General features: G+C 48.9%; 1 protein-coding gene across 1 annotated transcript in view; it reads left to right on the top strand.

Annotated features, from left to right (window-relative positions):
* The window catches only part of LOC119178321 (uncharacterized), a 237,595-nt gene that overhangs the window by 1,163 nt on the left and 215,684 nt on the right, over positions 1 to 20,748 (top strand). The gene's annotated exons all lie outside the window — the stretch shown is intronic.

Below are 20,748 nucleotides of genomic sequence, written 5' to 3' on the forward strand. Positions count from 1 at the left end.
TAGCTAGTCCAAGGTACAAGCCAAGTCTAGCGACATCGTTGTTGCACGCGGCTTTGAGCGCGAACAGAAAAAAAATTATAATAAAACAAAATAAAAACAATAGTCCACTCGGGCTTTGCTTACATGGCATATGTTACGAAGCGCTTTCAAACGAAACATTGGAAGCGAGTGCGTTGAGGTATCAGCCTGCCCCCTTTTTTGCTTTTCTGTTGCGGACAGTCCAGATAGTTTACATGACTACATTTGTTTTATTACATCCGCTGCCGATCGTGCCTGTAACAATGGGTTTATATAGCAAAGTGTGGCCAACGAAATTCAATATGCAAAAAAAAAAAAAAAATCAGGAAATGAGATTTCCCGAGGCTCATATTGCGGCTTCAACAGGCGCGACGCTGCTGTTGAACAGTTCGTTCTGGCGCACTTACCATTTCGTGATTATAGACAAATTCTGTTTATAGAAATTACGATCACTATCATTTTTATGAGCAATTATATTTATTTCTACTGTACTTAAAATGTCCGCAGGTAGTGTAGTACTAGTAATTATAAAGCAAGTGTGCCGTCGCTATGATACCCACGTTGACGCAATCGCTTGTTGTATCCATTGGTAAATACTTTTTCAAAGCTATGCGTGACATAATAATGACCTCCGAAGGGTAGTGAAGCAATTCCAACGCTGCCCTAATTAGATGACAGGCCACGCCTCTGTAGCAAGTTTAAAGGGTGGGATAGGGGGCTGTGTAGTGTATTTCTTTTGCGCTTAAACTGTGAGTCTAGAAGTGTGGTGGTTTGGGCTAGTTTGTAGACATGGTGGTAGTGGTAGCGCGAGAACAGAACGACGACAAGGGGCAGCATATTTGTTGGTGCTATGAACCACGTGCGCAGAAACCTTTGCTTCCTTTTTCTTCCGCACACAGCAAGCTAGTAAAGCGAGGCATAGCACGGACCCAACGTTACTAGATCTAGTAACGTTGCGTCCGTGCTAATCTAGTAACGTTGGCACGGACCTGCCTTGAGAGCGCCTTGAACAGGTCGTGCTTTCACAACATCTCTGTGAGCTTCAAAGCTCAGGTGTCCCGCCTTATGGCTTCGGGTTTTCATGAGGCGTTTATCGCATCTGTCGCCGAGTCTATCCTGCGGACCAGTAGGGCAGAGCAGAGGCAGGGACACGATCCGAGCAACACTGTTGTTCCGTACAACACCAGATATCGTACAGGCTCAAGAAAATCGGAAAACGTACGAGCGTTCGTGTGCTGTTCTCTGCACCGTCCAAATTATTCAGTCTCACCAAATCTACAAACTCCCTGAAAAAGCAGTCATCAACTCAATGTAAAGTTAAACATAGGAACAGGTATGTGGAGTGTTCTCGGGGAGTTGCTTATAGGACCCCCCTTTCCTGTGGTGCTTGTTATGTCGGAACGTCCGGAAGGTGTCTCAACGATTGACTGAGAGAACACGCCAACTAGCGCTCGTCTCCTTCTTGTCGTCGTTCTGTTCTCGCGCTATAACTACCGTCATGTGAGTCTAGAATTCACAGAGGGTAACCTAAACGACAACTGAACGGGCGCCGAGCCGTATTACTATAAGGGCTGCATGAGGCGGCGCCACTTTCATCCGGAGAAAAAAGATTCTACAGGAGCCTGGCTATATTACACACATGGTGCTGGTACTAGGATGTGCGTAAGGGAAATATGAAAGGAAGAATAAAATAGACGAAAATAAATTACCGCTCATGGTGCGAGAATAGAGAGCTGTTGTACGCATATATAGTGTAAATAGTTTTGTGCCAGCGTACTGTGTACGCTTGTACCTTCCAGACGGGCAAGCTTTACCACTTCAGAACACTGATAGCAATTGGTATCGCGCGGCGTTACACTGTTTAGACAGCGGGGTATACAGCTAGAGTGTTCTAGTAAACTGTAACAGTTAAATATAGCTGGGCGCCTTCACGGAGGCCTGTGTACATTGTATGCATAGAATAACGACGGTTTTGCGCGAGGCTGACGCGAGGTGTACAGCCGCTGGTGAGCGCTGTGCCTTCCGTATAAGATCGTTGATTTAGAGTTTTTTAATGACCAAGCAGGTGCCTCGGAGGTATCGATTCTCACTCTGGGTCAAGGCGTGCGGCAGAACGACGATAATCGCGTGGCTGATCGTGGAGGAGGTTAATAATGCTTCTTTCTTGGAGCGTATAATCGTTCTGAAGGCAAGGAGCGTATACCGTATAAAGTCGTGCCAGTGACTTTTTTTTTCTTATTCGAACTTTTGACAAGACGTGTTTCTCATTTGGAACCGCGAAGGTCTTATCTTTCCGACCGCGAGTGTCGAGTACACCACATTTCGACATCACTTTGAACCGTCCCAAAAGTGAAAGCTGTTTCGGTAATCAGTGAATTCGTTCGTTCCATCCATTTGGCTGTTCGAACATCGCTATTGCTGCCACTGCTGAGCAGTACTGGCGACTTAAGCAGTCACGCTCGCTTCGGCAGCGCATACGGGGACTAACCCCCGTATTCTAGTTCTTTCACTCAACGCTTCACCTTCACTTGAGAAAGCCGATCGGAGCGCCGTCTCTATAGGCACGGCAAGTCACTGCATATCAGCGATAATCTGCTGCGATTCTTGAGTAGCGCAGCGTCATTTTCAGGCGAGCGGTGGCGCAGTGTTTGCTCAACTAAAGTGAAGGGTGGAACTCGGGTCGATGAGCGTTTGTGAATACGGGGGTAAGTCATCTTCGCTGCCGTCTGTGACGAAAAGATCCTTGCCATTTAACAACCACGGAGTCATTACTTGTATTTGGAATGCGAAGGCTGAAATTTCTTTCTTACCGATTTTTTCGCTTTTGGTTAAAATCAATTTTTTTTTGTGCCCCAAATTTTAAGTTTGTGTGCATGTGCGAGTAAGTATACTTTTCAAAACGAGTAACCTCGACAACAGACCAGCACAGAAACTTTTTTTTTTCATCAACACCTTTTTTCCTTTTTCTTCGTTTAATTTCTTTCTTTTCTTTTTGTTCACTAGGGAGCTTACAGTTAGGCTTGACACGCAGTAGTTCTTGAAAAGCTTCTGTGGTGCTTCCGCACCCTCGCCAGCTAGGGTGAAGGTGCTTCGAGTAAAAAAAAAAAAAAAAAACAGACTCATAACAAAGGTTTTTAGTTGAGAAAATATTCTTGCAGGCAAGACCTATCTACAGATGCTTGCCAAGTGTACATGTAAAGGGATCTCGCTATTTTGCGAAGTGTTCGTGTGGTACTCTCGCGCTGTTGCGAGAGCTCTGGCTATCTCCCACGCAAGAGGAGGGTCCTTCAGTAAATTTCCTCGAAAAAAATAAATAAAAGGTTGTTGAAGGACCCTGGCAAAGCGTACTATGCCCAGCTAGAAGTAGGCACCTCGTCTCCGATGCCCGTCTTTTTTTGTGCACATCGATCCGCAGCGCATGCATACCTGCCGTACGTTATAATTACAGGTGTTGCATTGATTGAGAGCGAGGTTTCAATTTCCGTTCGATGTATTCCGATGGAGGGGAAATCAGAGAACAACATATACTTAGGTTTGGGTGCAGGTTAAAAGAACCTATACGTGGCCAAGATTATTGCGAAGTTCACCCCACGTACTATACACGGCGTGCGTCATTATCGCATCGCGGCTTTGGCGCATAAAACCGCAGTATTTAGTTGATGTGTACTGCGTCGCAGTTTTACCTTATACACTATAACTCGCCTGTTCTGGAGTTATTTTCAATGTTATATCCAGTTTATTCACAAGACTTATAATAACACGCGCATCTATGGAGACCAGTACAATAAATGCCGTATGTATTGTGCGGGACTATGGGTGAAAAGGATGACATGTGGGGTTTGACGTCCCAAAACCACCATATGATTATGAGAGACGCCGTAGTGGAGGGCTCCGGACATTTCATCTACCTGCGGTTCTTTAACGTGCACCTAAATCGGAGCACACGGGCCTACAGCATTTTCGCCTCGATCGAAAATGCAGCCGCCGCCGCCAGGTTTCCATCTCGCGACCTGCAAGTCAGCAGCTGAGTACCTTAGCTACAAGACCACCGTGGCGGCGCATACGTGAAAAAGTTATGCACTGCCGATATGTGCTCGAATAGTACGTAACTTGCTCGCCTTTTTAAAGAAGATAGTCTTTCTAGGGGACCTTCCACGCAAAAGTTTTGGTCTGTCTGTCTATCTATCTGTCTGTACATTTGTCTGTTTGTTTGCTCTTAACGACACCCCAAATGGCGCCAAACGATACCCCAAATGGCTGACCCCATCCGCAGCGCCCACCAATATTGCTCAAGACTCAGCGTTCATACTTGTGCGATTGTCAATTAAAAAGCAATTATTGCGCATATCTGAGGCACCATAACATGTCGATCGTTTGTATGTGTGCCTTTATACTAGAGAAGGCACACACAAGTAATTATGAGGACAGTAGCGTTTATCACACTGTGCTGACAGTGCAACGCGATGCTAAAAAAGGTAAGTGCTTCCAACGCTTTGATAAGACGACACGGTGGTGGTGCCTACCCGTCGCCTTGCGTTCTACACCTTATCGCCTCCGAGAGGGTTCCTAATGAAAAATTATACTCTCATACAGAATGGTTTGTGTCGGAAAATCTTCAGAAAGTTAAGGGAAAGAAATATTTGCTGGGTGTCATCATAGTTACTTTTTCCGTATCATTGGACAACTTAAGATGGCTAGAAACATTAATTGTGCCATAATTTCTGAATAATAATTATCTTTTACATTTAGTGAATATAAGCGGTTGGGTGAAATGAGGGAAACGGAGACCTTCTAACAAAGAGCCCCTTGCCACCGTGATAATTTAAAAAAAAATGGCCGTGTAGCAAAGTGATGATGAAATCTGACCGAGACGAAGATTTGTGAGCTAGCTGCACTCACTGGCGTTCGGGAGGGGTCGAATTCCGGTTAAAATATGTTACAAGCCACGACACGCCTTACCCTACAAATCTCGGTTTTAGCCGAAATTAGAAGTGGATGGTCTATTGTGCCTGAACATATAGAAGAAATGAACTGTGAAATGATATTTAATTGCAAACTGAGCCCTAGAGGTCGCCGCCTACAAACCCCCCCCCCCCCCTTACACACACACACACACACACACACACACACACACACACACACACACACACACACACACACACACACACACACACACACACACACACACACACACACACACACACACACACACACACACACACACACACACACACACACACACACACACACACACACACACACACACACACACACACACACACACACACACACACCGCTATGTTTATAAGATTACACTTGCAACATTTTTACAAATATAGCACGTCATATCAGAAACCACATTGTACCACTGCGTACCTTGTGCTAGAGTTCAGTTTTATACGACGTGCATACTCGTTCAAGACGCTGCACGACCGAGTGCGTCTCATACCTCCCGAGAAGACCACAAGTCGAGTGTGACTGCTGGCGTGACCTCCTGCCACGGAGACAAATGCAATGTGGGCCGAGGCCGACACCCGTATCAAGGCGTGTGCTTAAGCTGATGCGTTGTCACATGCGAAGAATAGGTACGCGCGCCATTATGCCCGTTATAGGATGACTTCATGAACGCCCACGCGATCGGGACGAATCCACTGCTCAACTATTCTTGACCGCATATATATTGTTACGGAGCTCGCAAACACACGGAAGAGAGGAATGAGCGTATTTCCTATATTTACATGCCAAAGTGACGCTTCAGAGCTGCCAGTCTCTCGCGCGGCGAGTCCACTTCTTTTTCATCGAACTGTTGTCCACGACGGTAGAGCCATGCCCACTGCCTCGTAATATCACCCCCGGCGAACAAAGCGCCGTCACGGCGCCCCTAAGTCAATCAGGACTGGCAGTATAGTAGGGCTTTAGGCGCGACACATGAACAACATCAGTAGATGGTGTAGCAGAGGATGAGTGCGGTTGAACGGGAGTGATGAGGTAGTCGACGTCGGTGACCTTGCGGAGAACTTTGTAGGGTCCTGTGTATCGTGGGAGGAGCTTCTCGCACAAACCTTCACGTCGATACGGCGTCCAGAGTAGGACAAGAGAGTCATCAGGGTAGTCAACGTCGCGGTGCGAGTCATCGTAGCGGACTTTTTGTGCGGCCTGAGAAGCACTGAGCCGAGTGTGCGCGATTTGGCGAGCGACGCGGGCTCGAGAAGCAGCGTCCTGCGCATACACCGTTGGTTGGATAGTAGCAGAAGGAAGGAGTGTGTCGAATGGCAACGCAGGGTTGCAGCCGTACAAAAGAAAGAATGGAGAGTAGCCGGCGGTGTCATGTCTTGACGAATTATATGCAAATGTAACGTAGGGGAGCATTGCGTCCCAGTCACGGTGGTCAGCAGAGACGTACATAGACAACATGTCTGTAAGAGTTCGGTTGAGACGCTCCGTGAGACCGTTAGTCTGGGGATGGTAGGCAGTAGTAAGGTGATGTTCGGTAGAGCAGCTCCGGAGGATTTCGTCGATAACTTTTGCGAGGAAGCAACGGCCCCGATCCGTCAAAAGCTGGCGCGGAGCTCCATGCCGCAGAATGACGTCATTTAGGAGAAAGTCTGCGACGTCTGTAGCGCAGCTAGTTGGCAATGCACGAGTTATCGCGTATCTGGTCGCATAGTCGGTTGCGACAGCGATCCACTTGTTGCCTGACACGGACGTCGGGAAAGGTCCGAGCAAGTCGAGGCCGATGCGGAAGAATGGTTCCGGGGGAATGTCGATAGGTTGGAGCAGGCCAGCCGGACGGAGAGCAGGACGTTTCCGACGCTGGCAGCGCTCGCAAGCAGCGACATAACGGCGCACAAATTTATACATGCCAGGCCAAAAGAACCGTTGCCGCACGCGGTGATAGGTGCGTGAAAAACCCAGGTGTCCCGCCGTCGGTGCGTCATGCAGATGTTGAAGAATAGTGGCACGCATGTGTTGGGGAATAACTAACAAATATTCCGGGCCATCAGACTTCATGTTGCGACGATACAGAATGTCGTTGCGAAGGACATATTGACGGAGAGAAGGGTCGGAATGTCCTGAAGATACTCGCTGAATGACCTTCTTGAGGGTTGCGTCCCGGCGCTGCTCTGTGCCGATGTCGTGCAAATCAGATATGGCGAGCACACAAGAATCGCCTTCATGGACAGCGAGGCTAGCAGGGTCCACCGGATAACGCGAGAGACAATCAGCATCTTGGTGCAACCTGCCCGACTTATAAATTACGTCGAAGTTATACTCCTGGAGACGTAGAGCCCAGCGACCTAGGCGACCAGTTGGGTCCTTGAGCGACGACAGCCAACACAGAGCGTGGTGGTCCGTAATAACTGAAAACTCGCGGCCATACAAGTAGGGGCGAAATTTCGCTACAGCCCAGACCAACGCAAGACACTCGCGCTCTGTTATCGAATAGTTTCGCTCAGATGTGGAGAGAAGGCGGCTGGCATACGCAATAACACGCGTTTGGCCTCCCTGGTGTTGAGCGAGGACGGCGCCGATTCCGTGAGCACTGGCGTCTGTGCGTACTTCAGTCGTCGCAGACGGGTCAAAGTGAGCCAGTATTGGTGGTGAAATGAGCAGGTCGATCAGCGTGGAAAACGCAGCTGCTTGGTCTTGGCCCCACGAGAAGGGCACGTTCTTTTTGAGAAGATCAGTTAGTGGTCGTGCAATTGTAGCGAAATCGCGTATAAAGCGGCGGAAGTACGAGCATAAGCCCACAAAACTCCGAACATCTTTGGTTGAAGAAGGCAGAGGGAAATTCTTGACAGCGCTAATCTTGTCAGGGTCAGGTCGGACGCCAGCAGCACTTACAAGATGACCAAGGATCGTGATTTGTTGTCGGCCGAAATTGCACTTTTTCGAGTTCAGCTGGAGTCCTGCTCGACGAAAAACGGCTAAAATGGTCGACAAACGAGTTAAGTGAGTTTCAAATGTTGGGGAAAAAACAATCACATCGTCGAGGTAGCAAAGACAGATGGACCATTTATAACCACGAAGAAGAGAGTCCATCATGCGTTCGAACGTTGCCGGGGCGTTGCACAGCCCAAAAGGCATAACCTTGAACTGATAAAGGCCGTCCGGTGTGATGAAGGCAGTCTTTTCTCGGTCTAAGTCGTCGACAGAAATTTGCCAGTAGCCCGAACGCAGATCAATAGATGAGAAGTATCGCGCGCCATGAAGGCAATCAAGGGCGTCGTCGATTCGTGGCAGCGGATATACGTCTTTGCGGGTTATCTTGTTCAAGGCACGGTAGTCAACGCAAAATCTCCAGCTGCCATCCTTCTTTTTCACTAAAACAACAGGTGACGCCCATGGACTTGAAGAGGCCTCTATGACTCCTTTGGAGAGCATTTTCTCGACTTCTCGTTGTATGACCTGGCGTTCGGACTGGGAAACACGATACGGTCGCCGTCTAACAGGATTAGCATCGCCGGTATGTATTTGATGACGCACGAAGGACGTTTGCCCTAAAGGGCGGTCATCGAAGTCGAAAATATCTCGGTAGGTAGTCAGAACGTGGTGAAGTTGCGCCAACTGACAGGGCAGAAGATCAGGGGCGATCATCATCGTGATTTCGTCGCTAGGTGCGTTTGCTCGGCTGGCTGCAGTAGGGGACGAACAGTCTTCAGGGTCCAATGCCACGATGCTACATGCATCAAGTGGGGAAACGTGGGCTAACGAAATGCCTTGCGGGAGAACTTGGGTCGAACTACTGAAGTTAAGGAGCGGAAGCTGAACGTAGTTGTCCACAATAGTCACGATTGTATGCGGCACAGCAACACTTCGAGCCAAGAGCACATCCACCAATGGAGACACTATGTAGTCACCGTCAGGAAGAGCTGGTGATATCGTTAAGGCAACACACGTGGTGGCTTGCGGTGACAGCCGAACATAATCAACAGCGCACAAGCGGTGTGACGGTGAGGACGGCACAGGTCCAAGTCGAGGCAGTTCAAGTTGAAGAACGCCGGTTGCACAGTCGATGAGAGCAGCATGGGTGGACAAGAAATCTAAACCAAGAATTAGGTCATTTGGGCACTGCTCAATAACTGCAAAGAGAACAGATGTGGGGTGATCGGCGATAGTGATGCGTGCTGTGCACATTCCTGTGATGGCAAGACTTCTTCCGTCGGCGACACGAATAACGCCAGGGGCAGCCGGTGTGAGCACTTTCTTCAGGCGGCGACGAAGTCGGGCACTCATCACAGAAATATGCGCCCCAGTGTCAACAAGTGCAGAAACAGTCAGGCCGTCAACGTCGACGTCGATCAAATTTCGTCGTGTCGGCAGTACAAGGAGAGGATTTGAGGTCGGTACCGAGGATGCAGCTTCACCTCCAAGAGCTGCACCGCTTAGTTTCCCTGGTGAGAATTGAGCGGGGAGGTCGGGCGTCGTCGTAGAGGAGAAGGGGACGACGGGCGACGTCCTGGCGGCGAACGAGACTGGTGACGTCGAGGCGACGGTGAGCGGCTGTGCTGCGTATCAGGGGCATCGCAGGCGTAGGAATCGACGGGCAGAGGCCGGCGGTAGTTGTCGGCGATCGGCTCAGGAGGTTGGAAACGACGGTAGCTATCGGTGCGGCGAGCAGTGTTATACTGGTTTCGGGACGAAGACGAATGGTTGTGGCAATACCGTGCGACGTGACCTATGCGGCGGCAGTTAAAGCAGATCGGCCGATCATCCGCAGTTCTCCATTCGGCCGGATTGCGAGAGCGTGGATAAGACCTTTCTTGGGGTGGTGACCTGGGGCGAGGCGGCGACCTTGAACGGAAGCCAATTGGTCGAGACTGAGCAACGGCGCAGACATCGAAGCCCAAATTGCTCAGTTCTTCCCGCACAATCGACTGTACCAAGCAAACCTGAGGTACTTGCAAATCGACGTGGCCGTTGGCGGGAAGAGTAGGTGTAATTGCTTCGATTTCCCGCCGGACAATTCGCGTAATTTCAGACGCTGGTGAAGACTGCCGATGGGAGGACAGTCCATCTTCGCAGGAGGACGTCGCTGCGGTGTTCGGCAGTCGAGTAAATGATCTTGAAATCCGCCTGCTTTTGGCCAGTTCAAAACGCCGGCATTCCTCAATAATTTCGTCGACGGTCGCACAGTTCCGGCACATTAGCAGGTTGAACGCGTCGTCCGCTATGCCCTTGAGGACGTGGCCAACCTTGTCAGACTCCGACATGTCGTTGTCAACTTTACGACATAGAGCCAGCACGTCCTGTATATATGAGATATACGGCTCTGTGGACGTCTGAGCACGTATAGACAACTCCTTCTTTGCAGCCGCCTTTCGACCGATGGGCTTCCCAAATAAGTCGCGAAGCTTTTCCTTGAAGGTGTCCCAACTGCCGATCTCCTCCTCATGGTTCTCGTACCAGACTTTGGCCGTGCCTTTCAGGTAAAACAGCACATTGGCCAGCATAAGAGTCGGATCATACCGGTTGAGAGCACTGGTGCGTTCGTAGTCGGCTATCCAGTCGTCGACATCAACTTGGTCCGTACCGCAGAACGTTCCAGGATGCTTCGGATGCGTCAGCACGTACGTGGGTGGGGGTGGGGCCAGTGGAGGCGTTGCCGTGGATGGTGCGGGCGTCGCCGAAGCCGATGGAGAGGTGGCCGTGGGATCAGTCCCGTGTTCCATCACGGAAACTCCGATTTGACGACCACTGCGGAGCTCCGTTGTATGGCGCTTCGTTACCCAGCACTCCCACCAATTTGTTACGGAGCTCGCAAACACACGGAAGAGAGGAATGAGCGTATTTCCTATATTTACATGCCAAAGTGACGCTTCAGAGCTGCCAGTCTCTCGCGCGGCGAGTCCACTTCTTTTTCATCGAACTGTTGTCCACGACGGTAGAGCCATGCCCACTGCCTCGTAATAATATAGTTTCGCGTACTCTAGAGACCCAAAATGATCTAGCAGCACATAAATAATAAAGTAATGGTGGTTTTAGGTCCCAAAAGTCAATCAATCAATGAATCAATCAATCTTTTACCAAAAAAACAAACAGTTACCGTGAATACAGGTGGTCGGGAAATAAGCTGTGCAATTACAGCTTGACAAAGCCCCAGCCACCAATCGGTGGGGAAACAAAAGGGTACAGCACTTGAGCTTAGAGAAATAGATAAGATAAAAAATATATGCAAAAATACTGAACACTTCAAGCATCCATCACAATATATATATATTGTAGGGATCTATTATGCGCTTCATCCTCATCTGAACAGCAGTCAATCATCATCATATGTTCTGGCTGACAATCATCATCTGCTTGGCACGAGCGCTTCTTTGTCGGGTCCGTTGCGCTTGTTCGTTCCCGAGTTCACGGCCAATAAACCTCGCTACAACCGAGTCGTCATACGTGGTGGAGGTGGATTGACGTTCCCAGTACCTCTACTTACAACGCCTACTCGCTGGAGCTCCGTTCAGGCCGCCGCTTGGACCCTCAGTCCGCCAACATGTCTCAGAGTGAGTGGGTGGATGCCCTTTCGGCTCCCGTCTCTGCGCCGCAAGCCGTCTCTGCGCCACAAGCCGTCACTGCGCCGCAAGCCCCTCCTCTTTACATCGTAAACCACCAGCGTGACCCTCCGATCTTCGCTGGTCTCCGCGGCGAAGATGTGGAGGACTGGCTCGATAACTACGAGCGGGTCAGCGCAACTAATCACTGGGACGACTCTAACAAGCTCCGCCGAGTATCGCTTTATCTCACGGGCGTTGCCAAGACATGGTTCTTGAACCATGAGATCGACCTCACCGACTGGCCTGCCTTCAAGCAGCAGCTTCGCCAAGTATTCGGCACACCAGCCGTTCGATCCGCTCTAGCGAGGAGGGCCCTAGATACTCGCCAACAACATCCCGGCGAGTCATACACATCTTATATCGAGGATGTCCTTGCGCTTTGCCGGCGCGTCAATTCTTCGATGTCCGAGTCGGACAAACTGCGCCACATCCTGAAGGGCATCGGAAGCATTGCCTACAATGCCCTTGTTGCCCAGAATCCTTCTACTGTCACGGACGTCGTCTCTACGTGTCAGCGTCTCGACGAACTTGATTCTGTTCGCCTTCAGTCGGGCAATAGTGAACACCGTGCCGCAGACCGGGACCTGCGTGACATGATACGGGAGATCATACGAGAAGAACTTCAATCAATGGGTATCTCAAAACCTTCTCCATCTGTCACACAGCCTTCAAGCATGGCCCTCCGTGACATCGTAAGGGAGGAACTAACATCATTCACCGGTCCAGCCTACGTCCAGCCACCTCCGTCAAGCCCTCCAACGTACGCGCAAGTTGCGGCCGCGCCTCCTCGCAACGTAAACTCTACTTCACCGCTGCCATCATTCACGCCGGTTGCTGCTGCACCACCGGTCCACTTCCGGCCAATCCCACCCGAACCTCCGTCAGTCCACTTGAGTGCGCTATCTCCCGGTGTGCCGAACACCCCCTACTACCCGCCTTGGCGCCCGTCTCGCCCAACATGCTTTTACTGTGGATATCGTGGCCATATATCGCGCTTCTGCCGCAAGCGCCAGCAGGACGAGCGTCGCGGGTACGACATGCGCGAACGGGACTTTTCCAGAGGGGACTCTTACGCTCGGAGTTATTCATCTGGACAGCAGCGGTCTCCATCTCCGCCCGCGTCGACTGAGACGCGGAACACTTACCGTTCAAGCCGACGCCGATCACCTTCGCCCTTCCGTCGCTCCTCCTCTCCTCTTCGGCCAGCCTCGTTTACTACTGATAACCGGTCGGAAAACTAAATGATGCAGTTTTCGGAGGAGAAACTGCATGTAACAGTAGGACTCATATTCCTCCAGCACGCCCGTTCAACATGGTTTCTGTTACGGTGGAAGGAGTTCTCGTGGACGCTTTGGTGGACACCGGTGCTACAGTTTCTGTGATTAGGTATGATTTGTGCAAACGCCTGAAGAAAGTAATGACACCTTATAATGGACCCAATCTAGTCGAAGCCCAGGGGATATCGCTATCCGCCCTTTTGCTCTTTGTACTGCTCGTGTGTTTATTGATGACATTTTGCATTACATCGAGTTCACTGTGCTTACCCGGTGCTCTCACCAGCTGATTCTAGGGTGGGACTTCCTATCTTCTTCTTCAGCCGCTATATGTTGTGGTGAACGGATTCTGCACCTAACTAATACGGACTTTATGTTCGACGAAGGCGTCTACAAGCCTCTACGCCTGTTCGCTCGCGAAGATCTCGAACTACCACCACACCAAGAACGCATTGTGACCCTGATTTCTAAGGACATCGACCACGGCGACGTCTTGGTGTCCCCTTCGTCGACTTGCGTCGCAAAAGGCATAGCCCTTGCATCAGGTGTCGTACGCTTTCACCATGGCTCCGCGCTCGTCATTGCTACGAATGAAACGCCAGAGAAAGTTCTCCTGCCAGAGGGCACTGCAGTAGCCTGTGTTGTGGATGCTGAGCCTGTCAGCGTCACGCCACTTAACCCTGCCTCTACCAACGACCGTTCTATGAGTAAGCCTGCCTCATCCTCTCCCTTCACAGCTCTTATCAGTGATGACTTAACAGCTATGCAGGCGCAGCAGTTGCTTGCGTTATTAACGAAACACGCCGATTCTTTCGACACCTGCTCCTCAACGTTGGGCCGAACTACCACTGCAGCGCATCGCATTCAGACGGAGGGAACATCTATTGTACATCGCCGCCCGTACCGCGTGTCTCTCGCTGAGCGAAAAATCATCGAGGAAAACGTCGCTGACATGCTCCAACGAGAAATAATTCGTCCATCAACTAGCCCTTGGTCATCCCCTGTTGTTTTGGTACGGAAAAAAGATGGCTCCGTGCGCTTTTGCGTTGATTACCGGGCACTTAACAACATCACACGCAAGGACGTATACCCCATGCCACGCATCGACGACGCCCTTGATTCACTGCAAGGCGCCGAATACTTTTCAAGCCTTGATTTGCGTTCGGGATATTGGCAAATTCCCATGCACGATGACGACAAAGAAAAAACGGCATTTGCAACACCCGATGGCCTATACGAATTTAACGTGATGCCTTTCGGGCTCTGCAATGCGCCCGCGACGTTTGAACGCATGATCGACACCGTCCTGCGTGGTCTGAAATGGAAGACGTGTCTCTGCTACCTTGATGACATTATCATCTTTTCATCAACGTTTTCTCAGCACCTAAGCCGCTTGGATGACGTCCTAACATGCCTCGCCGGTGCGGGTCTGCAGCTCAACACTAAGAAGTGCCGTTTCGCCACCAAATCCATCAAGGTTCTCGGTCATGTCGTCAGCAAGGACGGTATTCGCCCTGACCCCGAAAAGATCGCTGCCGTCCTTCGATTTCCATGCCCCACAAGACTTAAGGATTTGCGAAGTTTTCTTGGCCTCGCATCATATTTTCGTCGCTTCATACGAAATTTCGCTTCAATAGCTGCGCCACTTCACAAACTACTTGCATCTAATGCACCCTTTGTGTGGTCCGAGGAATGTCAGTCGGCGTTTCACCTATTGAAGAAAGCTTTGACGTCAGAGCCTGTACTCTGCCATTTTGATGACACCGCCCCAACACTCCTGCATACCGACGCCAGCGGCTGCGGTATAGGTGCTGTTCTCCTCCAACGCGATAACTCTGGACGGGAAAGGGTCATCGCATATGCTAGCCGAGTGCTAACTTCTACCGAAAAAAACTATACCATCACTGAGCAGGAGTGCCTCGCTGTGGTTTGGTCCATACAAAAGTTCCGTCCTTATCTGTACGGCCGTCAATTCACCATCGTAACGGACCACCACGCCTTATGCTGGCTTTCTACAATGAAGAACTTGTCCGGACGCTTGGGTCGTTGGATTTTACGCCTGCAGGAGTATCAGTTTGAGATTATTTATAAATCGGGCAAAAAACATCAAGACGCCGACGCTCTTTCTCGTTGCCCACTACCTACAGCGTCGTTCGACACTCCAGCTGCCACCTCCAACGACACCAGTGCGGACGTGACTCCCACTTCTGTTGCCTTGCTCGCCTCCCTGTACCAACCGCCAATCGACGATGAACAACCCTTCAGTTCTCACCAGCAGGCTGACCCGTATTGTCGGCGCATTATAGACCACCTTTCAGGAGCTACGCGTCCACCCAATGCACGCCTTCGTCGACAACTCGAGCACTTCAAGTTTCAGGACGGTGTGCTGTATCGTCACATATATCATCCTGACGGCACACGCTGGGTACCTGTTCTGCCACGCGCTCTTCAACATCATGTACTTAACGCCTTTCATGACGATTTAACTGCTGGCCACCTAGGCTTTCAAAAAACCTACGACCGCATTCGAAGCCGCTTTTATTGGCCTGGGATTTCTACCAGCGTAGCAAAGTACGTGGGTTCCTGCTCTCCATGCCAACTTCGCAAACTTCCGACATCTCCCCCAGCTGGTCAGTTACAGCCAATGACGTGCCCTACAACACCTTTCGAGGTCGTCGGTGTCGATCTTTATGGACCCCTTCCTGTTACTGGTGCTGGAAATAGATGGATAGTCACCGCCGTAGACCATATGACACGCTACGCCGAGACAACTTCAGTAGCTACTGGTTCAGCATCGGAAGTTGCCGACTTCGTCCTTCAGGCCATAATACTACGTCATGGTGCACCTCGTGTACTTCTGAGTGACCGTGGAAAGGTGTTCTTATCACAGCTTTTAGGTGAAGTTCTTCGCGTTTCTGGTACCACACACAAGATGGCGTCTAGCTACCATCCTCAAACAAATGGTCTGACCGAGAGATTTCATCGAACCCTTGCCGACATGATCGCCGTATACATTCAACCGGATCACAGAAATTGGGATAAACTTCTACCGTTCCTCACTTTCGCCTACAACACCGCTGTTCAGCGCACAACAGGCTACTCACCGTTTTATCTCGTTTACGGACGTTCACCTACTTTCTTTATCGATGTTTCCTTCTTCACCAGCAATGGCCCTACATCACCATCTTCTTGCGAAGAATATATTTCTCGCCTTGCCCAGTGCCGCCAGCGCGCTCGTATGAACACGGAAGCTACGCAACAAGCAAGGAAGGCCGTCTACGACACCTCTCATCGTGTGGTATCATTCCGACCGGGTGACGAGGTGCTGCTATTGACACCAATTCGCACACCTGGTCTCTGCGACAAGTTCCAGCCTCGATTCATCGGCCCATATGTTGTTTTAGAGCAGACTTCACCTGTCAACTATCGTGTGATGCCTCTTGTCGTGCCAACTGACCGCCGTTACCGCAGCACCGAAATTGTACACGTTTCCCGCATGAAGCCTTTCACACGGCGTTCCTCGTCACCTTGACTACCCGCCCGCAGCGGCCAGGCTGGCCGCTTCCACAGGGGGGGAATCAGTGTAGGGATCTATTATGCGCTTCATCCTCATCTGAACAGCAGTCAATCATCATCATATGTTCTGGCTGACAATCATCATCTGCTTGGCACGAGCGCTTCTTTGTCGGGTCCGTTGCGCTTGTTCGTTCCCGAGTTCACGGCCAATAAACCTCGCTACAACCGAGTCGTCATAATATATATATATATATATATATATATATATATATATATATATATATATATATATATATATATATATATATATATAAAATATGCACTTATTATAGACATATATATCTGTGTAGAATATATGAATAATGAATGAAAAATAAAAACAACTTGCGAAATACGTGTATGCTTCATTATCACAAACAAAACTTTGAATAGTTCATCGAACAGCCCTATCATTTCTTTTTCTTCGCGTGTGTGTGTGGAATAAAACACCTGTTTCTTCCACTTCGAAATAGTTTAATGTTCTTCGGACGATGTGTCGGATGCCTCGCGTTCCATAGCGCATGAGTGATAATGGAACGTGTCAAATGGTTCATATAGGACGTCATAAGTGATTTCGTTTTGTTGAAGGCTCAAGAATTTAAGAAATGTGTCTGATTTCCCAAGTGCTCTCGTTAAGGAACCGTATGTGGTTTAAATTTCCGGAGCCCTCCTCTACGGCGTCTCTCCTAATCATATGGTGGTTTGGGGACGTTAAACCCCACATATCAGTCAATCAATTTCCAGATTGCTGCCTTTTTGTTGCAGCAGAGCAATTTGAAAGTATATAGATCTGATATTTCAACAATTCGATATTGTTTGAAAAGAGGGGCGAAGTGAAAGGGAGCATTTTAAATCATTCGATTAATGTTTTTGGTAACACGCCCAGTTTTGACATGTTAAGGGCTGTAGTTTCACCCCTTACCAGAAAGCAGTAACTTGGGTGGCAATCAAAAAAGTGAGTCGTAAAGTAACATTCTTATTGCAGGTGGTGGTATGTATCCATGGCGGCTAATTATACTTAAACCCTTAGCCAACTTCAACGTGAACATGTTTACTTCGTCATTCCATGACATATGCTCGTGGAAGATGACAACAAATATTTCGACGCATTTTTCAACGTGAACAGTAAGCGGACCTAGAGGAAGCCCCTCAGGTACCACAGCTAGCGTTCCGCAAGCACGATATACCACACACCTTAAGTTTTGGCTTCATTCAATACAAGGCCGTTCGCCTTGCACCAGTCATTCAGCTTCGAGCAGAAAGTGCTTCGTTCAGGTTGAATACTGCAGAGTTCTTGGCCTTTAAAAGATACGGTGCAATAATCAGCGTAAATGATGAACTGACAAGTGTTGTATAATTGTAAGATATCATTAATGCAAAAGAGGAAAAATATTGGCCCTTAAATGCTGCCTTGCGGTACTCGTCAAGAGATGCGCCTCGAACGTAATCTGTGAGTGCCTAATTCGGTAAATTGACGCCTATCGTGTAGTAGCGAAGAAGTTGTGAGGCGACTCCCCGACATCCATAGCATTCCATTTTCTGTAAGAGATTGTCATGATTGACATGGTCGAAGACTTTGCTGAAATCGAGATATAGTTTGCTTGTCGATGATTTCGTTTCTGTTTTCCAATACGAGCTCTTTTTGAGGCAAAGTGCGTCCCCTGAAAAGCGATTTTTTCTGAATCTGATCTGGCCGTTAGTTAAGAGATTGAATCTTCTACTAAAGTTGATAACTTTATCAAGGTTTTTCGAGTAACACTGGCATAATTGAGACTGGATGGTAGTTCAAGAATAAATTTTTGTCACCGCCTTTATGAATTGCTGTGACTGCAGGGATTCGCGTGCTACTTGGAAAAACGCCGCGTGAGGTAGCTTTATTTAATATATGTGCAATGGCTGAAGCGATTAAATCTAGTACGTACTTAATAGGTTTAATTACTAAGCCATCTGCATCAGGTCTGTGGCTGTTACGAAGGCCGGAAGAAAGAGCAATCACCTCAGAAACAGAAGTATAGGCTGAAAAAAAAAAAACTGGAACATCTACAGAGGTAGCCGGGATTTCTATCTGCTTTCTATCTATTCCGCTTTCTATCTAGTGATTTCTATCTGTAAAAAAAAGAGTAATTGAAACTGTTCGCGAGTGTTCCCCCGATAAGGGACAAATTATCAATCGCCATACAGTGAACGGTGTCTGATACTGGCTTTCTATTCAAGAGATTATTTTATTTCCAGACCTCTTCGCTCTTTTGTTGGCAATCATTATCGAAAATTGTTCTAAAATATCCTTCCTTTGCTTTAGAAAAGGTTTTGATAAATTCATTTCTAAAACTTTTAAATTCCTGCGGCGTTTCGATGTTGCGTGTCTTAAGGAATGCCTCAAAAATCTTGTTTTTTTCTCGTTGATAAATTCAAGAATGATGATTAGAGACGCTGAAGTGAAGTTCTGCGGAAATGCGCAGTTGAAATGCGGCCGCATTTGATCTCGCTGCCTTCGGGTCAGCAATCAAATGATTGATCAGGATTAATATGTAGGATTTAAGGTCCCACTATCACCATACATGTAATTATGAGAGACGCCGTAGTGGAGGACTCCGAAACTTTCAGCCACGTGTTGTTCTTTAACGCGCACCCAAATCTAAACACACATCCCTACAGCATTTCCGCCTCCACAGGAAATGCAGCCGTTGCAACCGGGATTCGATCCCGTGATCTGCTGGTCAGCAGCCGAGTACTTTAGCGACAAGACCATCGCAGTGGCGGGTCTGTAATCAAGCACCAGTACCACCGACAAGGCCTGTCTTGTCACATGTCAAGGCCTGTACAGCGAGGCAAGAATGCAAACACCAAGATGCCATCGCGATAGCAGAGCTCGTCGTGAGCATCTCTATTTGCGTGCTACAACTGTCAAATGCAAACAATTGCCGTTCGCGTTCCTCACTCGCGTCCTCCCTTCAATTCGCTATAGATCACCATTATTACAAATAAACCTATTTGCTGCACGATCCCTTCACGCGGACTGCATTGAGTTTAAACATTCGTTCCACACGGGGGAAGCTCTGCTGGTTACTCTACACTGCACTCGAGGCGTAATTGCAACACAGACTTCGTGTACTCGCCGACTGTGCCAGCGCTGTTGCAACACTCGTTGCGCGAGACGCCGTATACCCAAACCTTGTTTTTTCATGGGCGTGTGCAGAGGAGGGCGGGAGGTCTGGGGGGGGGGGGGGGGGACACTCGTTACTTATCTCAGAAGGGCGACACGTCTGCACTATACCTTTGCACTGTGCCACCTGCCCTGGCATTGTTTCATGAGCAGGGTTATGACCGTGAAAATGGTTTTTGACAATAATACCGGTCGAGGACCACGGAGTTTGTATTCCGATACCAACCTGTTCCCACATTTGTGCCCGCTATGCCGGGTTCGGTAGTTTTGAGAGCATCGTCGTCATCTTGTCAAGTGGCTATAGTTGCTTTCTTTTTTCTCACCCCCTTCATAAACACTGAATTGGTGGGAATACTACTACTACTACTACTACTACTAGTACTGCTACTACTTTTATTAATAATAACTATACTACTACTACTACTACTACTACTACTACTAATAATAATAATAATAATAATAATAATAATAATAATAACCTTCGCCCCTCTATCGAAGGGGAACTCTGTGCACGCCTGTATATGTTTCTGCTCCCCCATTGTGAAGCGTGTTTTCTTGCGGACTCAACCAACAAGGGGTAGGCGCGGGGTAATAAGGTCCCTGCTGAAAGCCAGTCTTAAGAGTCCGTCCCACCCCTTTTATTAATAATATTGTTCCCCCTCACTCTATGATGTGTGTACTATAGTTAAAGGAGCTCATAAAATGGCTGAGCTGTTGTATTGCGGCGAGATATTACAGTAACCAAACTTTTGAAACCGTTGTAGTGTGCTCAGATTTGGGTGCACGTTAAAGAACCCTAGGTGGTTGAAATTTCCGGAGCCCTCCACTACGGCGTCTCTCATAATCATATGGTGGTTTTGGGACGTTAAACCCCACAAATCAATCACTCAAACTTTCGAAACCGTGCGTAGTGCAGAATTTTACCACTGAATTCTGCGGATTCACTTTCGATCGAGTTGCGTAATAAAAGCAGGCTGCGCAGAGCTCTCTCTCTCGCTCTCTTCACGCACGTCGACGCACCTGTCCGCTTACGCCATTCGCAATCCCGCATTTTGGAAAGAGACGCCGCCGCTGTGTGTGCGTCCAGTAAACCGGGCCGGCAAGAGCCGGTGCTTTCGACAATGACATCACACAGTAGCCGACCCGCTCCCTTCTATTGTTTGCGCTTGTGATTCAGCTCAGCTGC

The sequence above is a fragment of the Rhipicephalus microplus genome, chromosome 1, assembly GCF_043290135.1.
Source record: "Rhipicephalus microplus isolate Deutch F79 chromosome 1, USDA_Rmic, whole genome shotgun sequence".
Classification (NCBI taxonomy): Eukaryota; Metazoa; Arthropoda; class Arachnida; order Ixodida; family Ixodidae; genus Rhipicephalus; species Rhipicephalus microplus.